The sequence below is a fragment of the Solanum stenotomum genome, chromosome 2, assembly GCF_019186545.1.
Source record: "Solanum stenotomum isolate F172 chromosome 2, ASM1918654v1, whole genome shotgun sequence".
NCBI classification, from domain to species: Eukaryota; Viridiplantae; Streptophyta; class Magnoliopsida; order Solanales; family Solanaceae; genus Solanum; species Solanum stenotomum.
In genome coordinates this window covers 64402984-64415554 of record NC_064283.1, presented here as the reverse complement: position 1 = coordinate 64415554, position 12571 = coordinate 64402984, and the positions used below count along the sequence as shown (strand labels likewise).

General features: G+C 34.3%; 1 long non-coding RNA gene across 1 annotated transcript in view; it reads right to left on the bottom strand.

The window, feature by feature from the left end:
• LOC125854272 (uncharacterized) overlaps positions 1-12571 on the bottom strand; it is a 30565-nt gene that overhangs the window by 17458 nt on the left and 536 nt on the right. The gene's annotated exons all lie outside the window — the stretch shown is intronic.

Sequence of the window (12571 nt, the reverse complement as noted above, 5' to 3'; positions counted from 1 at the left end):
GGAGCATCTTTTCCCATTAAGTCATAATCAACTCTTTACTATGAGTGATTATTTGATGCAAAAGATTGACTCATTGTGAAAAAATTACTTCTTCTGCCCCATTTTATGTGACACTCCTTTTTTTAGTTCGTCTAAAAAAATGTCAGCTTACTATAATTAGAAACAATTTAACTTTGAAATTTCCTTCTTACCCTTAAATGAAATGAATATCAATCACATAAATATCCAAGTTTGTTTTAAACCACAAGTTTCAAAAGTTTTTTTATTTTAAACATCGTGTCAAGTCAAAGAATGTCACATAAAATGAGACCGAGGGAGTACTATTTTCTCTCTTATAATGTATATGACATTTTTTTTGACAAATATTTAATAATATTATCAACATTTTACCTGTATTAAGTTCCATGTATTTGACTAAACATTAAGGGTAGTTGTGAAACATTACAAATCTTCTCATATTTCTCGAATTTTGGTGTACAGTCAAACTACGAAATCCGTTGGGTTCATCGGTGCCTCAAACTCAACTTACGGTGACTTCTGAGAGACAAAGTCAAAATGCAATATCCTTTTACCATACTTCGAGATGCTCCTCCCCGACGATAAAAGAGCGAGGCTGGTCGTGATAGTTTTGTTTTGATTTACTAGTTTGATTATGAAAGATTAAATATCAGCTGAGTCCAAATTAAAAAATACATTTATTTATTATGTTATTGTGAGTACATTGAATCTTTAACAGTTGAATAAAGTATATTCCAATCTCAAGTTTGGAGGTCATTTTCACTTGCTCCAAAAGGAATTATTTTCAATCACATATTTTGTTTATGCTGGCACACTTTAATATTCATTTATTGGTACCAGCATATAACTGCTATTTGTGCCATGTGCATGAGAAGACAAATTTTGATTAGAATCTAATCAAATATAATAGAAACTATATGACAAAATAATGGATAAGAAACCATAGTATAAGCATTTGTAATTTTATAATAATTAATATTTTATAGTTACTAGTAATACATCTCTTTCAGAGTGTGATTACCTTTCGTTTTCTTTTAATTAAAACATATAAATAAGTATTTAGATGGTATTGATACACTATCTTCATTATTAATTAAAGATTTCAAGTTCGAATGCTGACTAACAAAGGCCAAGTTAAAATTTGATGAAAGTGCATTTTTTTTTAATTGTGTTAACAGTGTGTAAAATTATTAGAGATAACTTTAAAAAAATTCATTAATTTAGGAGTTAATTCCATAGATTCATGCTAGTTTATAAGCTTATGAATTTAACCAGATTTTCGTGCGTCCAAATATGTCCAGATTACCAAAATTAGGTTTAATTTGTTCTAGATATACTGTATTCAAGTGAATTAGTATGCATATGGGATACATATACAAATCTCGCTCGCCTCCTCCTATCTTGCTCGCGTATCTGATTTTTCATATACAAATCATACCAAATATATGTATCTAGTGTGATTCACATGTATTTGAGTTGCATAAATAAATCTTGCTCGTGTCCTTTCAGTTGTCGTTCGCCTTCTCTCCCAATTTCAATGTATCTGATAGCAAAAAACATGTATTTCGATGCATCTGATTTGAAATCTGATATAGAATTACTAATTAGTGAGATAAAATTTAATTATCTCAAATTAGAGAGAGAATTAGTAAATATGATAGACATATTTGTATGATTAGAAAGTACTTCTCTCATAAATAGATTTTACGCGATATAAATTTAAATTATCAGGATTATTAATACGGATATCGAATACAAAATATATAGAAAAACCAAACTTTCTTCTCACTTCACAAAAGCACTTATCCTGGGACATATGTCATCACTCTTTCAAGTGGACGGCTTTGTAAGGATTCCAAAAAAGCATATTAAATGAATATTCTTAGGTTATACTTGACAAGATACTATTATGCATCCCTTGAATAATTAATCTTAATTATTGATGATTAATCAAAAACATATTTTGATAATATATAATATACTCATTTTAAAAGAGAATTTAAAGGCAACAAAACCTAAGAAATACAGTTGTATACTAGTATAATATTTAGTGTGATTGAGACTGTTTAATAATATTATTTTAAAGTGCTAACGAATTTAAAATTTAAAATTTACGTATTATTTTGATTCACAGTTAAATATTTGTTATATATATATATATATATATATATATATATATATATGCCAGATAGACATGTTAGGAATTACTTTTGAAAGATTTCAAATAATTATAGTATTTTTTTTTATAACTAGTTGCTATTTGACGACAAATTCTATTATCTATATATAATATTATTAATTTCTACCAAACAAAAAAAGTATGGAGTGTGAAAGTTGAGTCACCCCCACATTATTGTCATTTGGTGGCTCATGTGGCACTTTATTACACTAATTAATAAGATAGCAAATAGTTGAACTTTTTTATGAACATGATGTGAAAAACTATGGGCTATTTCGAAAATCTGTGGTCTTGGTATACAGGGGCGGACCCACGTGATATCCAGGGGTTCACCCGAACTCCCTCGGCAAAAATTACACGATATATATAAGGTAAATTTTTTGTATTTCTATAGATATATATATTTTGAACCCCCTCAATAACAAAGAGAAACTGATGGCACAATGACAAATACCCCTGAAATTAAGTTGTACATCACGGAATTGAATCCTAGTGATAGCACTTTATTTTTTTCTTTTTCAGTTTTTGTTAGTTTTTCTTTTAATTTTCAGTTCTGTTTTTCAAGTTTTTTATAGTTTTTTTTTTAGTTTAAGAAATGTGTTAAAAGTTTGGTTTTAAACCCAAAAGAATTCAAGGTTTTCATTTCTAAATGCTTATTTACACGTTTATACTTTTATTTTTCGAACCCCCTGAACGAAAATCTTGGGTCCGCCACTGTTGGTATAAGGTATTGCTATTTGAAAAAAATTAAATCTAATGATATAAAATTTATGGCTAGTTTCAAATATATACTCTATGTCCTTAATTACTTGTCCACTTTTTCTTTTATAATTGTCCCTAATTACTTGTCCATTTTGACAAATCAAGAAAGGACGTTTTTTTTACCTATTATACCCTCAATTAAATGACTAATTACTTTTAAAAATGTAGAACTTTTCATCCACTTCATAATTAATAGGGGTAAAATGGTAAACTCACTATGTCATTAATCGTTTTCTTAATAGGTATGTCAATTCAAAAGTGGACAAGTAATTAGGGACAGAGGGAGTATAAAATAGTTTATAATAAATATGTTAGTAATTTATTTACATAAAAAGATAGTTAAAAGTTATAAAATGTATATTGATTAAACAATATAAAAAATATATATTGATTATACAAGATAGTTTATTAGCGTACCAATATTTAAGCTATACGTTGTCTATTCATTATGATACACTCAAAAAATTTAATATAGTTTAATTATGTATAAAGTAGAGAAAATTAGCAAATTAGTGAAAATCCCTAATATAATTATTAAAAATATCTATACTTTAAAATAATTATTGAAAATGTCAATATGTCAATATTTTAGCAAATATAATGTATCATAATATAATTAATTTCCTTTCCTTTTATTTTTCAAATCAATGCCACATTGGACTCATTTTTACCACTACCTAGTGAAAAAGTAAAATAATAAAAAAACCTTATTATCCACTTTCACCTCTTTCTAGGTTTTTACTCCAAATTCCTCCTTTCTCTCTCTCTCTCTTTGATAGGTAACGTTTTTTTTTCAATTATTTTCAGAAATCTGTAAAAATCTCCCAAAAGATATTCACAACAATATATTGATTTAGCCACAACTGAAATGTTCATCATTTTTTTCAAGTAAAAAATGGGCATTTTTTGTTCTGATTTAGCACCACGTAATCCCATCAAGTTTTCCTAATTATTGTGCTATAGACTAAAGCAAAATTCATTTTGGAAGATATGCCAAATCCTTGAAAACTTAAATTGATAGTACTATTTTTCCATTTTTTTTAATCTTGAACAAATCGTGGCTTAATGAACAACTTCATAACGTTTTGTAATCTTATTTTCTTTTTGTTTTCATATTATGAATTGGATATAATTTTTGTAGTTCATAATCTCATATTTTTGGGATTATGTGGAATACAACATATTTTTATTTTTTCTTATATTTGTATGCCTGTTAATTTTGTATTTATGTCATCAAATTGTATTCATCCTCAAAAGTGGATACAAAGTTAGTAGTTCATAATAGTACCTTTGCAGCTGATTGTGTAGAATACAACATAATTTTTGTTTAGATACGACTTTTATATAGTACATAATATTATTTTGTGGGGATTATGTAGAATACAACATATTTTTTGTTATATTGCTTCTTATTTTGTATTTACTCTAACTGTATGCCTACTAGTTTTGTATTTTTATCATCAAATTGTATTCAACCTCGGCAACGTATACAAAGTTAGTCGTTCATAATAGTATCTTTCTAGCTGATTATCTGAAATACAAAATAATTTTTGTTTTTATTTATTTTTTATTTGCTTTTATTCTAATTGTATACCATCAAAAGTTTTGTATTTCTGTGCTCACAATGTATCTCAATATTTCTCTATTTAAATTTCAATTTAAAAGTTTTTAAATTACTCTTTCCCATAATTTTCTCATTTCTGTTATTAACTAATTGTATTCTTTAAAATTAAACAAATGAAAAAAAATACATAATCAACCCTATAACAAAAGAAAAATATTGGCATTTTTAATAATTATTGAAAGTGTGGCTAAGGTGTCACGCCCTGAGCTACCCCCGAGACGCGGAAACGGGACCTAGGACCACAAGTGATCCCAAGCTAACCCTGCTGGCATGATCATGAGCATACTAAAGATAATAAACTGATGCGGAAGCTAAATCATAAATAAACTGAAAAGATGGGGAATACCCATATACTATAACTGAATATATCAAATCTGTGAGTTTAATACAAAAAGAAATATCAAACTCAAAATACTAAGCTGAATCTAACTATGTCTGAAATAAGCCTCTAAACTGACTAGAAATGTTGAGACATGCCCCAACTAGATCTAGCAAAACTGAAACTAAAGAATAAAAGCGATAAAGATAAACATGTCACTAGTCCTCGAAGAATGAGGATTCACCACTGATGCTGCTGAACTGAAGATCGAGAATCGATCTAAGCGTGATCTGGATGCTGAGAACCTGAACCTACATCACGAGAAGATGTAGCGCACGTATGCATCAATACTTGAAAGGTACTGAGCATGCAGGATAGAGTAAAGCTGAAATAACATATAACTGAACAAAGCAATAAAGCAATGAAATAATCTGAACATGATATAGATACTGAAAATACTGAATACTGAGCTAACTGATGCAATGACCAAATTTATAACATACTGAGACTGAATACTAACTGTACTGAAATATGATCAATGCAATAGAGTCTGACTGAACTGTGGGAGTTACTAATAACCGACATAAAACCACATGAGCTAAATGTGGAGTCCGATGTATACGCCCCATCGAGAGGACCCAATATACCCTGCCAGAGGTATAGAGGCATGCTGGCGTGATCACTAAACTGATGTTGCCCACAGAGGGGACTTACACCTACGTGGCTCGTAGTTCTGGGACTATATGGGTACGCTGAAACCCTAGTCCAACTCGGTATTATGCTACTCCCAATGAATTAAGTGGTTAACTGGTTATGACTGAATTTCTGTAAATACTGGATAGCTCGAAACTGAACATGCAAACTGAGAATGCAACAATTAATCTGATAATGATGCATTCATAAACTGAGGCATGTAAAACTGAATACTGAAATATCTGACCTAGCATGTGTAATTCAAGAACTAAAGAAATACATAGCTAGGGTTCTGAAATTCATGCGATAAACTGAGCAATAACATGATAATCTGATTTGGAACATTTAAATAACTAATTCATGATGATCTGCTATAATTCTAGAAACCCTAGGTCTGTTCATAATCATGGAATCAAGAATCTGACTGAATTCTAGGGACCTAATGGGCGAAAGGAACCCACTAGTGAAATCCCACATACCTGGTGACGAATTCTACGGAGAAATCTTTCGATTTCAGGGCTGGAACTGATGGAACCTTGCTACGTTCTTGAACTAGGGTTCTTGACTTTTCTTCTCCTTTTAGCGTTCTAATTTTTCTAAGTTTGATTAATGATTTGACTTAGGTAAGTTCTGGTTATGTTTTTAGGCTTAAACTGACTAAAACCTCATGATTTAGGGTTTAAACGACGTATCTAAGAGGTTAAACGAAATAGGAAAAGACCAAAAGACCACTGACTTAGCTGCTGTCGGAGTGACTGACGGGCCGTCATTCAGTCGACGGTCCGTTGATTGGATCCGTAGGTCGAGTCTGTCTGACAGGGCTTCACTAAAACGAGTATAACGTTTTACTCGGAGGTCGAAATTTAGGAAACTCGGTGGCGTTGGAAAGATAACTAAATTATCTATCTAACCATAAATCCTGGGACACATAATTCATTTTGTATTAAAATTTATGACCATCTGAAGTTGACTTAACCACAATTTTCATCTAACTGACTGGTAATCCTCACCTATGGTCAGACCTACGGACCGTGGATCGATTGACGGTCCGTGCTGGTTAACCGTCAATCGGGACTGAAGGTGGGCTATTGGGGCATCGATCCACGGATACGAACTATGGTCCGTGACCTCACATACGGATCGTAAGTCCAGCCATGGTTCAACACTTAGCCAAATTTTCTGACTGAGTTCTGGGGAAGTTTTTTGTCACGAATCACGGACCTGCAGGACGGACTGTGAGTCCATCTACGGTCCGTGGATGGTGTCCGTGAGTGCCACCTGTAACACCAGAAATCTGAAATCTCTATTTTCGGATACGGGGTGTTACATTATCTCCCCCTTGGGACCATTCGTCCTCGAATGAAGACTAATCTAGCTGAAATAGAGGGATAGGGCTGCAATCCCTACCACTAAACACTGAGAACTGAATTTTTGACTGAACTGAGTTCCAAGAACATGCAAATACACTGAAAATGCAAGTATAAACTGAAGGAACATGATTCTAAGACTGAATTTAGGCATGAATAACTGAAAAACTGAAGAGGAACTATTACCTCAAGTTGGAATGGAATCGGAAGGAAAGAGGTGAGGATACTTGAACTTCATCGCTGCTTCTGCTTCCCAAGTAGCTCCCTCTACGGACTGACTCCTCCACAAAACCTTGACTGAAGCGACTTCTTTGTTTCTCAACCTTCTAACTTGACGATCGATAATCTCAACTGGTACATCCTCATATGAAAGGCTATCTTTCACGCCACACTCTCTAATGGTACTATGGATGCTGGATCACCCACAGACTTCTTCAAAAGAGAAATGTGAAAGACTGGATGTACTGCTGCTAACTCATAAGCCACTTTACCAATCCTTTTCAAGATCCGGTAAGGGCCTACATATCTGGGACTAAGCTTCCCTTTCTTGCCAAATCTCATCACCCCCTTCATGGGTGATACTTTCAGGAAAACCCAATCATCAACTTAGAACTCTAGTTCCCTTCTTCTCACATCTGCATAAGACTTCTGGCGACTCTGAGCAGTTTTAAGTCTATCTCTAATGAGTTACACTTTCTCCATAGCATTAAGGACCGAATCTGGTCCCATCAAGACTGCTTCACCTACTTCAAACCAACCAAATAGAGATCTACATCTATGCCCATACAATGCCTCATAAGGGGCCATCTGAATGCTGGAATGGTAACTATTGTTGTAGGCGAACTCAATCAGAGGAAGGTGATCATCCCAACTACCCTTGAAGTCGATCACACAAGCTCTCAACATATCCTCTAAGGTCTGAATGGTACGCTCTGCCTGACTATCCGTCTGGGGATGAAATGTTGTTCTAAGGTTAACCTGAGTACCAAGACCCTTCTAAAATGACTTCCAGAAATGAGAGGTTAACTGAGGACCTCTATCTGAGATGATAGACAAAGGAACCCCATGCAACCTCACAATCTCATTAATGTAAAACTTGGAGTAATCCTCCACCGAATCTGTAGTCTTGACCGCCAAAAAGTGAGAAGACTTAGTAACTCTATCAACAATCACCCAAATGGAGTCATGTTGTCTGCGAGTACGAGGTAAACATGTGATGAAGTCCATGTTGATCACTTCCCACTTCTAAGTAGGAATGTCAATCTCTTAAGTCATACCTCCTGGTTTCTGATGTTCTATCTTGATTTGCTGGCAATTGGGGCACTTAGCCACAAAATCTGTTATATCTCTTTTCATACCATTCCACCAATAGACTTCCCGTAGATCACGGTACATCTTAGTGGCGCCTGGATGAATAGAATATCTGGAATTGTGGGCTTCTGCGAGAATATGCTGTCTCAATTCACCCACATCAGGAACACACAATCTACCTTGATAGCGAAGTACACCATCTTCCCCTTGGGAGAAAACCTCCACTCTCTAATTATGGACTGCACCCTTAAGCTCAAGCAAGATTGGATCACTGTCTTGCTTTTCCAACCTCTACTACCAAAGAAGATTTTGCCCCATTCTGAACCGTTACACCACCATCTAATATGCTCATAAGACGAATTCCTAGGTGAGCAAGTCTGTGAACATCCTTTGCTAACTCTCTCTTTTTTTCCTCAACATGTGCTACGCTACCCAGGGATAAACTGCTAAGAGCATCTGCTACTACATTCGCCTTACCTGTATGGTAATGCACACTCATATCATAATCTTTGAGGAACTCAAGCCACCTTTTCTGGCGAAGATTCAACTCTTTCTGGGTGAATATATACTGGAGGCTCTTATGGTCTGTGAACACATCTACATGAACACCATACAAGTAGTGTCTCCAAATCTTGAGTGCAAACACCACTGCTGTAAGCTCGAGCTCATGAGTTGGATAATTTTTCTCATGTACCTTAAACTGTCTGGAAGCATAAGCTATAACCTTACCTCGCTGCATCAATACACAACCTAGGCCGACTCTGGATGCATCACAATAGATCACGTAACCAACTGAACCCTCTGGTAGAGTCAAGACAGGAGCTGTAGTCAACCTAGTTTTCAGTTCTGCAAAGCTTTTCTCACAATCATCTGACCATTGGAACTTAACCTTTTTCTGAGTCAACTTAGTCAATGGAGAGGCTATGGATGAAAATCCTTCCATAAATCGTTTATAATAGCCCGCTAGACCCAAGAAATTTCTGATATATGTAGCAGAGATAGGTCTGGGCCATTGTTTCACTGCTTCTATCTTCTGGGATTCTACTCGAATTCCTGCACTAGTCACAATATGCCCAAGGAAAGCAACTGATTGTAACCAAAACTCGCACTTGTTAAATTTCGCAAATAACTGGTGATCTTTGAGAGTTTGCAGAACAACTCTCAAATGACTTGCATGTTCTTCCTCATTCCTAGAGTAAATGAGGATATCATTAATAAAGACGATAACGAACAAGTCCAAATACTGCTTGAACACTCTGTTCATCAAATCTATGAAAGCTGTAGGAGCATTGGTTAGTCCAAATGACATAACTACAAATTCGTAATGACCATACCGAGTTCTGAAGGCTGTCTTCAGAATGTCGCTATCTCTGACTCTAAGCTGATGATAACCTGATCTGAGGTCTATCTTTGAGAAATGACTAGCACCCTGAAGTTGGTCGAACAAGTCATCAATCCTGGGGATGGGATACTTATTCTTGATTGTGACTTTGTTCAACTGCCTATAGTCAATGCACATTCTGAGAGAACTATCTTTCTTCTTTACGAATAACACTGGTGCACCCCATGGCGAAATACTAGGTCTGATGAAGCCCTTATCTAGAAGGTCTTTCAACTGCTCTTTCAATTCCTTAAGCTCAGCTGGAGCCATTCTGTAAGGAGGAATAGAGATAGGCTGGGTATCTGGAAAGAGATCAATTCTAAAGTCTATTTCCCTTTCGGGAGGAACTCCAAAAAGATCTTCTGGGAACACTTCTGGAAACTCACTAACTACAGGAACTGACTCAAGAGTTGGGGATTCGAAACTAAAATTCTTAACCCGAACTAGATGATAAAGATAACCCTTAGAGATCATCTTTCTGGCCTTAAGGTAAGAAATGAATCGACCCATAGGTGCTAAGCTACTACCCTTCCATTCTAGGGTTGGTTCGTCTGGAAACTGAAAACGAACAATCCTAGTTCTACAATCGACTGAAGCATAACAAGAATGTAACCAATCCATGCCTAGAATGACATCGAAGTCTACCATTTCTAACTTTACAAGATTTGCTGAGATGACTTTCTCAGAGACTGTGACAGGGCAGTTTTTTGTATACCCGTCTAGCTATAACTGGGTCACCGACAAGAGTAGAGACTGAGAAAGGTTCTGAGAGAATTTCTGTGCTAACACTGAATTGGACTGGTATGTATGGAGTTACAAAAGACAAAGTAGCCCCTGTATCTAACAATGCATAAACATCAAGATCAAAGACTCGTAACGTACCAGTGACTACATCAGGAGAATCTTCCTGATCTTAACGAGCTTGAAGAGCATAAAGCCTGTTTTGGCACTGTCCGGCACCAGTACTAGAAGAGTTACCCTGCTGAGTCGGGCGACCTGCTGGTGCTGCTGAAGTTTAGACTGAGCTCTACCACTATTTCCTCCTTGACCTTGTCTTGAAGGACAATCCTTCAATCTATGACCATACTGACCACACCCAAAGTATCCTTCCTTACCTGCAAGGCACTCACCCGGATGGTTCTTACTACACTTCGGGCAAGTTGGGTAGGTTTTGGTGCCTGAAACACTACCTTGAGACTTAGAGCCTGACGCCCTACCTTTCTGATCATTACGGAACTTGGGGAAGTTTTCTGTCACGAACCACGGACCTGCAGGACGGACCGTGAGTCCATCTACGGTCCGTGGATGGTGTCCGTGAGTGCCACCTGTAACACCAGAAATTTGAAATCTCTATTTTCGGATACGGGGTGTTACATAAGGGGTCCTATTAAATACTAAAATATTGACATTTTAAAAAACAGTATACACCGACTATTCAATCTCAATCAACTTAAAATCATCCTTAAATAGTTCCAAATTTTAGATATGAAATTATCTCGATGTTTATATTTTTTGATATATAATTTGCTTAAAAGAATACTCATTTGCGGTAGTGATTCAGACTTCACACTAACGAGCCTCTTTCACCCCCAAATAATAGACAATACGAATAATAATCACGTCTCTTAGTACCAAACAAAAAAAAAAGTGATAATTGAAGTGACACATGATCATTTTGCAGTTGTTGAATTTTCATTTGCTTTTTCTTTGATAGGAAGGTTTAAATTATTTATTGGCCTCCAATAATTGACATTTTATTTTAATTTTTTAAAATTTTATTTGTTATTTGATATTTATATTAAAGTCTGATTAATCTGAATACATACGTGATACGACATAGAGCTCATTCGGAGAGAGTCCTTTCTACTAAAGATATTTTCCATTTTCAAAATTTATAATCGAGACTTCTGATTAAATGAGAAACAGACTCATCTTCTGCCCTACACGTCTACCCCTTTGAATGGTTCCCATAATTGACTCCAAATATTGGAGTTATCCAACACTTGTCTTCCTCAAATAATTTTAATTTTATTAAAGTGCATTATTAAGGAGATGATAATATTGTTGAAGTAGACAAGTGAGGTAGTTTATTAATTTTCCAAGGTTTGAGTTGAATCCAATTATCACTATGAAATTTTGATATTATTGGTGTTTCTTTATAACTATGATAAGATAATTTTTTGGTGATTCGTTATAAATTATGAACTCCAACTTTCAATATAAATATATATTTTTTACGCAACTTTAATATTTTAAATAGAATCAAAAGCTAAAGCAACGAGAAATGATCTTACTTGTGTAAATTCGTTCTGCCTCGGTAGATGTGCAATTCGAATGAGTTTTCATAGATCAAAATTTCAAACGAAATTACTATTTTATCCTCAACGTCAACTCCATGAATTCAAAATAAAATAACCAAATGCCTACTAATTTATATTCTTTAGTTAATAAAGAAAAGTCCACTTTCTTGCCGTTAATATACAAACAATACCTGATATATGACCTAATTGCTTACACTATAAAAGTCAATTAACCAAACTTCCTCCACATAAACCTTAAATTTATTTTATTTTATATCATATGATATAAAAAAAATATTAATATATGTAGAATTTAACGTTGATTAAAATTAAACAATTTTATAATATGACATGCAATATTCCTCGTGCCCTGTCACATTCATGACTCAACTATTGCCATAATGTTTTTGTACTCGTAATATAATTTAATTTGACATAAAATTTAAGCATTCTTTAACGATAAAAATATTAATCCATGAATCATCATTTTTTCAATCACGTTAAGTTTGTATGAGTTAATGACTGACTCAACTTATAATTTTGATTGACTAATGAAAAATAGGGAGTGAGTAGACGTAAAATTTTTAGTCAAATGAAATAATGACTTGTTTAGTACA